Here is a 14,598-nt window from a genome sequence, read left to right as displayed (position 1 = left end):
AACGTCTCTTTAAAGTAGTGTTTCTACTTATGGAGATTGTCCACTACTTTTATATTGATACCTATCATTAGGTTAAGGCATCCATCTTAGATCAGTGGGGTCGGACACTCATCACCCTCATCAGCTGTTATCATCTCCGCCAGTGGCCGTGGTGTTTCTGCGCCATGCACTGTTTACTTCTCCTCACCTGCTAACAGTTGATCAGTGGTGGTGGCAGGTGTTGGACTTCCAACACTCTAATATTGATGATATCCTACAGCTGAACAGGAAGAAATGCTGCTGCAAATTAAAAAGGCAGCAAATAATAATAATAATAATAATAATAATAATAGGGTCCTTATTATGAGGAATGTTAACTTTCCAGATATTCAGTGGGACATAGAATCTTCTGGTTGTGCTAAAAGCTACAAGTTCATATCCGCAGTTCAAGACAACTACCTCTCTCAGATGGTAGATGAACCAACCCGTTTCTGCCGGGGGAGGAGAGAAGCATGCAGGGATGCTGGCGCTAAACTAAGGACCTGGTGGGACTCAGTACAGATGGAAGAAAGACGATTCCGGAAGCTAAATAGGAAAGGGTGCTTTCCAGTTAGAGCAGTCAGACTGTGGAATGCCGCCCACAGGAGGTAGTAATGGCCGACACTATAAAAGCTTTTAAATAAGGGCTGGAGGATTTCCTCTATACACATAACATTGTGAGCTATATATAATTTAGTGACAAAATGAACAATTGGTGGAGAAACATTGAATGTGATGGATCTGGGTCTTTTTTCAACCTATGTTACTATGTGATATAAGGGAATCTCCTTAGACAACTTTTGCTATGTAAACTGAGAGCTGCATTATGTGGGGGTAGAGACCTTGATTCCAGCAAAATGTCACTTACTGATCTGCTTGGTGCAATTTTGATAGAATCCGTTTTCTCTGCTGTAGATGTAGCAGCAGTCAGAATGTTGATCTGTGTATAACCCCACCTATACCCATGATTGACAGCTTCCTGTGCACATTGTGCACTGTCAGCAAGGACCAATTAGTGGTGGGTGCGGGGATACACAGATTAGCTGGACTGTCTGACTTGATACCTAATCCTTCGGTAATAATCTCCTGCTGATAAAACACTGATTGTGTTGAAATTGCAGGAATCTGCAAGTGACACATCCCTGGAGTCAGGATCTCTGTTCATACATCATGCTGCTCTCAGATTAAAGGAAATCTGTCACCTCATTTTGACCCTATAAACTGCAGCCCCCGCCATCAGGGACTTATCTACAGCATTCTGTAATGCTGTAGATAAGCCCCCGATGTAACCTGAAAGATAAGAAAAACAAATTAGATTATACTCACCCAGGGGCGGTCCGGTACGGTTCGGGTCCGATGGGTGTCGCAGGTCCGGGTCCAGCGCCTCCCATCTTCATACGATGTCGTCATCCTCCTTGCTTCTGTCGCTGCTCCTGTGCAGGTGCACTGATTTGCCCTGTTGAGGGCAGAGCAAAGTACAGAGAGGCCCGGTGCCTGCGCACTAAAGTACTTTGCTCTGCCCTCAACAGGGCAGACAAAGTACGCCTGCGCAGAAGCCGCGGCAGGAAGACAAGAAGAAGACGTCATCGTATGAAGATGGGAGGCGCTGGACCCGGATCGCGGGGCCCATCCGACCGGACCGCAGCGGGACCGCCCCTGGGTGAGTATAATCTAACCTCTTTTTCTCATCTTTCAGGTTACATCGGGGCTTATCTACAGCATTACAGAATGCTGTAGATAAGCCCCTGATGCCGGTGACTGCAGCTCATATATGATTTTTGGGGTGACAGATTCCCTTTAAATGTGTGTTTTATCAGCCGAGGTTTACACAAGTCTTTGCGTGCCAAGAAAGGGAGACCATAATCAGATAGCATGTTCTGAAGGAACCAAGGACTAAGTGGCACAAGGATTCCTTATCTCTCAGGCAAGTGGGTACATTGCTTCCATGACATGTTACATAAGTCCAGCAAACCATTATGGGAACTCTTATATTCCCCTATGAGGACCGCACAGGTCCAGGTGTGTCGCTACGACCCTCACAGCTAGTCTCAACTTCCAGGTGCATCGGTATGGCTCCTCACTACTACTCTCAAAGTCCATGTGATGATGGCCACGCGCTTCTTGCTGTACCACTGCATCTTCAGTTCTATAAACTTAAGTTGTCCAAGGGGTGCGGGCAGCTTCTCCACTCCTTAACAAAATCATCAGGACGTTCTAACATACAATGCACCCCGTCAGCACAGTCTATATAGATAGAGCAAGTAGATGACGTCACTGCCCGGCACCTGCCTGGATGCTTCTTATTCCAAGATCCTATGAATGTGTGACTTCTCGGACTAGTCATGTCTACAATAAAGACCCTTGTGGGAAATCGCTCATGTGAAGTGTCCTATTGACTTATGTTGGCCTATATGCTGTCCCTGTGAAGTCCATTGCACATTAAATTGGCTCATTGTGTTCTTGGAGAGCACAGGGCACAAAATTCCTCTGGTCTGAGCTGGCTCATAGTGAAGCAGCTAGCCGGTCTGTGTATAGTTACAGGACTGGACTGAATTGCTTAATCTCTCGTAGCCTTTCATAATGGTTCTCTCAGGCCGTGCACTCACAATGAGGTTTTGGTGACATTTTGATGCTGTGTATTTTCGCTGTTTCGAAAATACAGCATCTTACAGATCCAGCAATGTGGATGGGATTTATAGAAATCTCATTCTAACTGTGCGTTTTTTTACTGACAGTAGACTGACCTGTGGTGTGTGTTTCAAATCCGCAACAGGTCAATTTCGCAATTAACCTATTTTACTTAATGGGTGCAGAAATGGTGTAGAAAACTTGTAACATTAAAATCTCACTAAAAGCTCATCTTGGAAACATAGCCCAATAAAGCCAAATACCAGGAAGTATCAAAGACAAAGCAACTTTGACACACAAAGAAGAAACACAACACAGTGTCAAGAACGCGATAAAAAAACGCATGTGATAAAATGCACTCAAAAAGCTATGAAAAAACACAAGTAACTTAGTTTACCCAATAAGTGCAGAAATGATACAGAAAACCTGCAACGTTAAAAACTCACCAAAAGCTCATCGCTGGAACATAGTCTTTGACCAGTCAATCCAGGCCATTAAGTCACTAACCACCTGCTATATACAAGATGATCAATGGCCGCTTCCTGGCCTGTTTAGACGTGAGGACGACCAATCTACGAGGGGCGATCCAAAAGTAATAATAATCGGTTATTTCTATTGCACGCAGAAATTAAAATAAAATGTTTTCTTCTCTCTTAGGTACCCACTAGTCCAGGGAAAAAAAATCACTTAAATAGACCACAATTCCCGGGAGCTACATTCATTTGAATATGAACTGCCGAGGAGTGAACATCAAAATGGAAAAAAACGAACTCAGAGCTGTCATCAAATACCTCTGGTTGAAAAAAATGACTACCAAAGACATACACAGCGACTTGGTGGAAACATTGGGGGACTCTTCTCTTCCATATTCCACAGTTGCACGCTGGGCCAAGGAATTTAAGCTGGGAAGATCATCGACGGAAGATGAACATCGTGAAGGACGCCCATCCACGTCCCTCAATGAAGAAAACGTGAAAAAAGTTGAAGAAGTTGTATTGGCAGATCGAAGAGTGACTATCAGGCATGTAGCTGAGGTCACAGGGATCTCATATGGCAGTATTCAAAGAATCCTTGCAAAAGAATTGCATATGAGAAAGGTCTCCGCGCGTTGGGTGCCAAAAATGTTAACCGACGAGCAAAAGAAGAAACGAGTTGACATTTCAATAGCAAATCTCGAAAAGTTCCAAGCAGACAAGGAAAATTTTTTGTCACGTTTTTTGACCATGGACGAGACCTGGATCCACCACTTTGATCCTGAAACTAAACAACAATCGATGACATGGAAACGATCCGATGAACCGACGCCGAAGAAATTCAAAGTGTCAAGCTCAGCAGGGAAGGTTATGGCGTCTGTTTTTTGGGACGCTGAAGGAATTATTATGGTGGACTATTTGGAGAAGGGAGCCACTATTACGGGCTCCTACTACGCAGAACAAATAAGAAGACTGCGGGAGGCTATCAAGGAGAAAAGGTGCGGAAAACTGCGGGCTGGAGTGCTGTTTCACCAAGATAACGCGCCGGCTCACAAAGCTGCAGTTGCCATGGCTACCATTCAAGAATCGGGCTTTGAACTGGTGGAACACCCCCCCTATTCGCCAGATCTAGCCCCCAGTGACTTCTTTCTCTTTCCTCGGCTCAAGGAACACCTCCGGGGCAAGAAATTTGACGACAATAGCGAAGTGATAACCGCTGATGGGGATTTTTTTGAGGGTCAAGATCAAGAATTTTTTTCGAAGGCAATTCTAAGTTTAGAAAAGAGATGGACTAAATGTATAGACTTGTTAGGAGACTATGTAGAAAAATTAAAAAAAATTTTGACTATATTCATTGTGTTTAGTATTGATTATCATTACTTTTGGATCGCCCCTCGTATGTGCACAGAATGATCAATATTTGGCCAGTGTCACACGGGTTCAGATTCTCTCATGCCAGAAAATCAGATTGATTATGGTAATGACTATCTGTCAGAGTTTGATCCGAGTGTCATCTTACTGTGATCCGATTCTCTCACATGAGACAAACAGGTTATAGGTGATGGAAAGATTAAGAACTTAATAGCTCTCTCTTCTCCATTGTCTAAGTCTGTGGATGTCGGGCTGCACTACGATGACGTCCGAGTGCAGTCCGATGTTTTACATGCACCCATAGATTGGAATGGGAGCACATTATTCGATTTGAAGAGCCCCTCGCAGCATGCTGCCAAATCGCCATGAGAAAAAACCCTCAGATCTGCACTGCCCCATAGTATAACACTGGGCCGAGCGCTATCTAATAAAACATCGGATAGCACTAGGCCGATTTATACGCCAGTGTGAGCGAGCCTTCACAATTGTTCTGTGTGCATAGACCATCATGTAGTCAGCAGCACATCTCTTGTTGGCTCTGGGCTAAGTGCCGTTGATAACGATAATTGTAAGATCGTATAAACGCTTGCTCGTTGGGTGATTTCCTGCCTGATTGACCAGTCCAATTCTTGGGATCCAGTGTTTGATCATTGGCTGGTTTACACGGGGTATAAGCGAGTTGTTTTCTCTGTTGCTATTCTCAGTCTACTTTTCTATAGTACAAATTAAGATATGTAAATGTGGTTGCCAACATGCGGGAGCAGTGTGATTCCTCTGTACGGCATGCTGTTCTCACCTGGTCTTGGCACGATACTGAGCTCTGAATCTAGCAGGCTGGCAGATGTGAACCTTGATCATGAAAACGTTCTCGCCTCCCTCAGTGCTGGGCCTGGAGTTTAGAATGATCCTGACTCCATGGTAATTGAGAAAACCCCGAATCACAGGATATCAGACAACTATTTGTGAAGGGGAAGATGTTTGCTGAAGGATGGCTGCATTCTCGCAGCCTTGAAGAGGCACAGAGCTGACTTCTATGGCGTCCTAGAATGCATATAAATGCAGACAGCATTGTTCCCAAAACTGCTGCCCTTCAAATTACCACATGGGAACACGAAGGTCCCAATTCATCATTGCCTTTGCACCCTAGTGTGGTGTGTTTTGCACCTTTTTTTTGGTTTGCACCCAATTCATTACTCGATCAGTTTTCCATAGCCATTAGTTTTGTTCCATTGAAAACTGATGCAGACAGCAAAAAATGGATCCTTTTCAAAGGAAAGAAAAATGGATGGCTATGTAACTGATCCATTTTCTATAGACTTCATTGTTAAAAAAAATGGATCCACTTAAAATCAGATTTTTTTATCAGGACAAAAATGTTTCAATGAAGTGGGCATCCCATTATCTGGCTATTGGTAAAGGACCCTATAAATTACAGTTATGACCCTGATACTAGACTTCTACATATATCTCTTCCATTATCTTTATGGACAACTCAATTTTTCTCATCGATGGTATCCACCCAACCACTCAATTTACTAATTGTCATCTCCTTTTTTTGCTTTGATGACAATAGAGATAAATAGTATGTCAAATTTGTGGCTTGTGAGGAAAGCAGCATAATCTAAAAAGTAACTCACCCAGTGAAAAAAAGTGCACCCAGTGTCGGACTGAAGAGCATTGGGCCCACCAGAGGACTTGATTCTGAGGGCCCACCTTTCATGTATACAAAACCCATGAATTATCATTAAAAGGCACTGTATCAAGCGGTATAGCCATAAGATACACAATGTTAGTAATTGACTCTGCTTGATGACTCGATTGGTAATCACGCGATCGTTCAGATACTGTTCAAATCCAAAGGGTTACACCTGGTTCTTCCCTACTCAAGAGCCCCCAGCTGCAAGGTTTGCACTATAAACTCTCTTGAAGGGGAAGCCAGGACCCACCAGAGGATTTTCCAGTTCTCTGGTGGGCTAGTCCAACCCTGTGTGCACCTAAATTGTCCTTCAAAACACACAATGCAAGCCCTTACTTACTACCTTCTGACACCTCCAACTAAAAAATATTTCCAGAACTTGTCTTTTCATCAACCCCGAATAAACAAATATGTTGTTAGCGCATAGCCTCATCATCTCTCTCCTCGACTATTGCAATATTCTGCTCTTTGGCCTCCTGATTAACACTCTCACTGCTTTCCAGTCTGCCCTTAACTCAGTTACAAATTTCCGTCCGTACCACTAACAGCTCACTTGAGCAGTGACACAGAAAGCACACATATTGCTATATATAAAAACAGTATTTTTATTGAACAAATAGATAAATAGATAAAATACACAATCATAAAACACCAAACTATCTCAGTAGTAAGGGACCGACAGGATACTAATCACAAAACAGCATAGAATATTGACATACAAAATAGAAATAGGCTGAGCATAAAAAGTTATTAAATATACCTGCTAGTATTGATGATTAGTGGAGGGATTTAATAACTTTTTATGCTCAGCCTATTTCTATCTTGCATGTCAATATTCTATGCTGTTTTGTGATTAGTATCCTGTCGGTCCCTTACTACTGAGATAGTTTGGTGTTTTATGATTGTGTATTTTATCTATTTATCTATTTGTTCAATAAAAATACTGTTTTTATATATAGCAATATGTGTGCTTTCTGTGTCACTGCTCAAGTGAGCTGTTAGTGGTACGGACGGAAATTTGTATTAGTGATAGCATACACATAATTTTGATCACCCTAATTTGATTGCCCTTAACTCAGTTGCCTGATTAATCTTCCCCTATCCTGAGTACTCCTCTGCCTTGGCCCTCTGACAATCCCTTCACTGGCTTCCAATTCACTAGTAAATCAAGTTTAAATTACTTACTAACAATGACTTACATGGCTGTCCATAATCTGTCTCCTCCATGCATCTTTGAACTAATCCCCTCACAAGATCTGCTTCTTTTCTCCACCCTTGCACATTCCTCACCCAAATGTCTCCAATTTTCCTGTGCATCCCCCAACCTCTAGAATTCAGTGCCTTAGCAAATCCAAATGTGTTCCTAATTGAAACCTTCATGGACACAACCTGAAAACTCATCTCTTTAGAAATTTCTACAGCCTGCAATAACACCTGCTAGGTTTTGATCACTCCTTCCAGAGAGCCCTGGAGGGGCAGTCAGCTATAACCCCCGAAGCTCTAACCTTGACTGATCGCCAGTCAGTAGATCAATAGGTTTGCTGTCCTGTTGCACACTGCTGTGCTGAGCTCCTGTTTATTATTCTGATTATACCTGTTCTTTGACTTCAGCTTGACTTCTGACTACCCACTCGTTTTATGATTTTGTGCCTCATGTGACCTCTTGGCTTTGACGCTGCTTGATGACATTGATTCGCTCCTTCGGACGGCAGCCCTTGCATAAAAGAAATCCAAAGGGTCCACGTTGTAAGACTGGATTCTTGTACAGGGGTTAAAGAAGGAAAGATGGGTACCTCTGGAATCTGCCAGACGGAGTGACTTGTGCCAAGTTTGTCCAAGGCAGCCTTTTTGAACTTGTGGCCTCTGAGAATCATGGCACTAAGTCCTCTTTGGATATGCTTGTCTCCTGCAAAACTTTACTTCTACTTACACTACCATTCAAAAGTTTAGGGTCACCCAGACAATTTTGTGTTTTCCATGAGAACTCATACTTTTATTAATCAAATGAGTTGCCAAATGAATTGAAAATCTAGTCCAGACATTGCCAAGGTTCGAAAAAAAGATTTTTATTTGAAATAATAATTTTCTCCTTCAAACTTTGCTTTCATCAAAGAATGCTCTCTTTGCAGCAATTACAGAATTGCAGACCTTTGTCATTCTAGTAGTTAATTTGCTGAGGTAATCTGGAGAAATGTCATCCCATGTTTCCAGAAGCCCTTCCCACGAGTTGGTTTGGCCTGATGGGCACTTTTTGCGTACCATACGGTCAAGCTGCTCCCACAACAGCTCAATGGGGTTGAGATCTGGTGACTGTGCTGGCCACTCCATTACAGATAGAATATCAGCTGCCTGCTTCTTCCCTAAATAGTTCTTGCATAATTTGGAGGTGTGCTTTGGGTCATTGTCCTGTTATAGGATTAAATTGGCTCCAATCAAGCGCTGTACACAGGATACGGCATGGCACTGTAAAATGGAGTGATAGCCTTCCTTATTTAACATCCCATTTACCTTGTACAAATCTCCCACTTTACCAGCACCAAAGCAACCATGCTTGACAGATGGCGTCAGGCACTCTTCCAGCATCTTTTCAGTTGTTCTGCGTCTCACAAATGTTCTTCTGTGTGATCCAAATATCTCAAACTCGGATTCGTCTGTCCATATCACCTTTTTCCAATCTTCCCCTGTCCAATGTCTGTGTTCTTTTGCCCATATTAATCTTTTCCTTTTATTAGCCAGTCTCAGATATGGCTTTTTCTTTGCCACTCTTCCCTGAAGGCCAGCATCCCGGAGTCGCCTCTTCACTGTAGACGTTGACACTAGGTTTTGCGTGTACTATTTAATGAAGCTGCCAGTTGAGGACCTGTGAGGTGTCGAATTCTCATACTACAGACTATAATGTACTTGTCTTGTTGCTCAGTTGTGCAGTGGGGCCTCCCACTTCTCTTTCTACTCTGGTTAGAGCCTGTTTGTGCTCTCCTCTGAAGGGAGTAGTACACACTGTTGTAGGAAATCTTCAGTTTCTTGGCAATTTCTCACATGGAATAGCCTTCATTTCTAAGAACAAGAAGAGACTGTTGAGTTTCACATGAAAGTTCTTTTTTTCTGGCCATTTTGAGAGTTTAATGGAACCAACAAATGTAATGCTCCAGATTCTCAACTAGTTCAAAGGAAGGTGAGGATTATAGGTTCTCTAATCAGCAAAACTGTTTTCAGCTGTGCTAACATACTTGCACAAGGGTTTTCAAGGGTATTCTAACCACCCATTAGCCTTCTTACACAGTTAGCAAACACAAAGTACCATAAGAACATTGGAGTGATGGTTGTTGGAAATGGGCCTCTATACACCTATGAAGATATTGCATTACAAACCAGACGTTTGCAGCTAGAATAGTCATTTACCACATTAACAATGTAGAGAGTGTATTTCTGAATCATTTAATGTTACCTTCAATGGAAAAAACTGTGCTTTTCTTTCAAAAATAAAGAAAATTCTTAGTGACCCTAAACTTTTGAACGGTAGTGAATAGCTTGTTTTTCTTCATATTGCAGTTTGCTCCGCTCCAATAGGTTGGAATAATTGACCACCATGATGATGCCACACTAGAAGCTTAACAAACCGCTCAAAATGAAGCCTCATCAGCTGTAACTGGCGATTCAGAACTCATCCTTCTAACTCCCCGACTTCAGCCCCCGACTACCACACCACTATTATTACATATAAATAGAGCCTATGGAGAGGGGACAGACACATATAGATCACATTGATAGAGAGTTGGAACAGATATGGGACACAAAAACTCACTGCTATATACAGCAGAAGTGGACATCGATATAGGACATATTCTCCTATAACTGGCCTCCATATATAACATCCAAAAACTTCTGTCACTCTCTATCCATCACCTTCATCCATACTCCTCCAGCCCCAAAAAGAACTTAGATATGTCTGAAATTTTCATGTTTATCTTTGCATCTTTTGCTATTTTTTCCTTATAGCATATTATTTTACTGTTATATCAGCCCCTTCCAACAATATTTACTTTTATTGAGTCCATCAGCAATGATACAGCAAACATACTAAGCTAATAAAAAAACTAGATAAACTCAACTTTTTAAGATGACTTTCCAACTCACTCTATCTTCCAACTATAAAGAAATGTCTTATTTCCTATTATCTCATTCCCACAACACTTAGCTCTTTAGTACCTTGTACTCTTGTACTCTCCGATCTCCCCCCACCCCACACATCGTGCATCTTAACTGAGTACATCAAAGAGGAGATTAACAACATCAGAAACAGCTCCAACCTGCATTCCTCCCCACTCCCATGTCTTTCCTCCGGTATCGTCATTTGTTTCTACTGTTTACTTGATCAAAGATTTCCAAAACCTACCTCATTACTTACCTTCTTTATCCAATCCCAAGATTCTGCCATTCATTCATCTGGCTGAACAGGATGAATGATTTCACAGCCTACAAATCTATGTAAAGTTCAGTAAATTTGCAAATACTTTGCAATAGTTTCTTGATTTTTTTAATAATTCTGTTGTTTTTTTTAACTATTTGGAATTTTTGTGTACTGCATTAATGGGAATGACTGCTTCTAAAATTCTGCAAGCTGTCTTTCTAAATGAAGATACTCAGTGGAATATAAACTGCATGCTATCCCATAGAGATTGGATGTAGGAGGAAGATGCAAGGATGTGTTTGTTCATATTGATAATCTACGAGGAAAAGTTGAGAAAGTTGTTCACATTTTCGTGTGATGCCTGCATAACAATCTATATCATATATGATGGGAAGAACACTGCTTCATGCAGACACTACATATAAAAGTTACCAGGACAGAATCTTGAATGACCCAAATAAATGCCAATGAGGTCCATAAGGCATTGATAATATCAGTCATACACTAGATCTGGCACTGTGTCACTGCGAAAACTACAGCTAAAAAAAAACAACAAAACATTTTATTCCTATATCATGCAACACAGGTTATTATTATATAATAAATAATGTAGAAATTCCTATGTGTGCTTTAGGTATATCTGTTTTAGTTTATTTGTCATTTCTGGATTGTTCGCTATCTTAATTCATTCTTTATCTCTGATGAAGACTACATTTTCAATTACAATTCTTCACATTGCACTTGTTCCTATCTGAAGGCAGCCAATGATAGATTAGTGACACACAACCGCTGTCCCCTGATGATCTATGTTCAATGTATGTTATTTGATGCATCTACAGACTATTTCCTGCCTCCTGCTGGCAAAAAGTTTCTCCTTGTCAGCTATTAGCAGTGTAAATTTGCATTTCATAGAAATATAGTAGTCAGAGACTGACTACCTGTTTAACCATAAGAGCATGTGCTGGACTGGTAATCCTACTGGGGATCACATAACACAGATATTTATAATGAAGCAGGGAAATGTAAAAATGCAAGTAAGCTGCGATGGGTAACAAATTATACAGTATTAGTTGGTATTATGTGAAAAAAAATGCAGAAGTGCTACCTTGAAGTGATTTTCCAGCACTTAGATCATTAATATCTGATCAGTGGGAGAATAATATCCACCATCGCTACCAAACAGCTGTTTGCAGCTATACTGGTGGGAAATGTACACAATGTACAGAGTGGAAAAGCACAGCTCTATATACTGCGTAGTGACAGTTCTCGTATGCTGCAGCTCAGCTTCTATATATGTCAATGGATGATGATCTACAGATCCCAAGAGAAGCTGATACACAATGTAAGATACAGTTGTAATGCTGTAGAATGAACCATAAAAAGTTTTAGACTCTGAGACCAACCAAAAATTTGTCAGTTTTGCACAATTTGAAAAGTTCTATTAAATAATTCTATTAAGGTGGTTTTACAATTACAGCAAATTTGCTTCTGTTTCGTCTTTTTCTTCTTATTATTATTATTTTATTGTCTGATTACTTTATAGCTGTTCTGCTAAAATATTTCCCAACTTTTTTGGAGTCACTTTGCAGGGGGGCGTCCTTGTCTTGATTTCGAGCAGATCTGACATGATAATTTTATTTATACCTCTCTAAATCATGCTTGTAGAAAATTATTTCCTTGACATCTTTGTTATAAAAATATACAGTTTATAGTGGCAGATTATAATTACTGCTTTGACAAAATTTTAGATATCACAGTTTGCATCCTAAGCCGGATGTAATTACATCACAAAAATCTCAACTTCCACAATCTGCAACTTCTCCACGGGAATTGAGTGAATATGTATAACCACACCTGAGAGAAATTTGAAAATCTTTTTTTCGTTTGCATAAGTACATTCAGCCAGCAGACATGTTTTTAAATAAATGATTACATTAATTAAATATCTACATTTCAATTAACTTCAAGAGCATCGTTGCAACTTTTCCGAAATTGTAACTGGAAACATTACTCTTTTTTTAAACATGCTACAGGGTCTAGACCTTTAAAATCAGTGCACATGTAGGATAAGGTTGATTTCACGCATTCAAATTTCACTATGTATCGTGTATGGACCACAATTATTCAACTTGCTGTGGGTCTCAAGGTCAAACATAGGCATACATGAGGATGTTTAGTTTGGATCAGAAATCGTAGTCAGTACACAGACCACAAAATTTGGAAATGTAAAGTGGCCTGGTAAAGATAAAAGTAAGAGTTCTCAGTAAATGCTACTTATTATTGGCTAAATGAAGAGCTGATTACAAAGAACAAACTTTCAAGACTACTTAGGTTTCATCTTCAGGAATGCTTAATTAAAATACTGTCACCTAGTAAAGGTACCTTCACACTAAACGATATCGCTAGCGATCCGTGACTTTGCAGCGTCCTGGCTAGCGATATCGTTGTGTGTGACAGGCAGCAGCGATCAGGATCCTGCTGTGATATAGCTGGTCGTTGAATAAAATTCAGAACTTTATTTGGTCGTCAGACCGGCGTGTATCGTCGTGTTTGACACCAAAAGCAACGATACCAGCGATGTTTTACACTGGTAACCAGGGTAAATATCGGGTTACTAAGCGCAGGGCCGCGCTTAGTAACCTGATGTTTACCCTGGTTACCAGTGTAAAATGTAAAAAAACAAACAGTACATACTCACCTTCACGTCCCCTGCCGTCCGCTTCCTGCACTGACTGAGCGCCGGCCGTAAAGTGAAAGCACAGCACAGCGGTGACGTCACCGCTCTGCTGTTAGGGCCGGCGCTCAGTCAGTGCAGGAAGCGGACGCCGGGGGACGCAAAGGTGAGTATGTACTGTTTGTTATTTTTACATTTTACACTGGTAACCAGGGTAAACATCGGGTTACTAAGCGCGGCCCTGCGCTTAGCAACCCGATGTTTACCCTGGTTACCAGGGGACTTCGGCATCGTTGGTCGCTGGAGAGCGGTCTGTGTGACAGCTCTCCAGCGACCAAACAGCGACGCTGCAGCGATCGGCATCGTTGTCTGTATCGCTGCAGCGTCGCTATGTGTGATGGTACCTTTAGTCTTGAATGCATGATATTTGTAATAGACAGCAAGAGGCAATAACTACTCACTAGCATGGTGCATAAATATTTTTTACATACTTGCCAATTCCCCTGAAATGTCATGGAGGCTCATGTTTAAAAAAAAAAAAAGAATACTAAAAAAGCAGGCAAATTTCCAGGGTTTCAGTTAAGTCTTCCTGAAACTTACTAAACAGTAAAAAAAAAAAAAGAATACTAAAAAGCAGGCAAATTTCCAGGGTTTCAGTTAAGTCTTCCGGAAACTTACTAAACAGTAATGTTCGGAGGAGTGGAGAGTGTTGCCTGAAAAGGTGTCATGGTGACATTTTTTGTAGCACCTGCCTGTAAAAGCTTGCCTTAAATTTGGCATATAAAAATATGCAATAAAGTTTATTTAATAAAGATGAAAAAGTTTGCCATTCTCAAATTTGGCACAAACGTAGCTCATTAGGATTCATGTTCGATTTCCCTAGCATTTTTCCCTCAAAGTTGCCAAAATTAGGTCGCTGATCGGTAAATGATTGCATTTCCACTAATGCTTTTGTTATGGCTTTGTCTAGGATAGTGGTGCTGTATGATGAGCAGGGGTACCTGTATTATGAGGGGAGGGAGTGTGCATAGGTCAGAGGAGCTGCGAAGTATTGTTTTTTTTTTAAATAGCTACATTCCGGCAGCCAATCAAAGCACAGAAACCATCCACAATGTCATTGCTCAAGGGCTTCTGTGACTGGCTACTGAAGTCAAAAATACCGTCTCGTCCTATCCAAAGACAACTGACAACATTTGTTAATGGACAAGCTACTTGACTCTCTTTCTTTGGCAGCTGCACAGCGGTACAACTTGTAGATGAGGGCCAGAAAGAGAATGTGCTCCAGTGGATGGCAAGCGCTGCATCAAGTGGCCTCTCCTCCTCTTCCTCC

This window comes from Ranitomeya variabilis, chromosome 3 (assembly GCF_051348905.1).
Source record: "Ranitomeya variabilis isolate aRanVar5 chromosome 3, aRanVar5.hap1, whole genome shotgun sequence".
In the NCBI taxonomy this organism is placed as follows: Eukaryota; Metazoa; Chordata; class Amphibia; order Anura; family Dendrobatidae; genus Ranitomeya; species Ranitomeya variabilis.
This window is presented reverse-complemented; position numbering follows the sequence as displayed.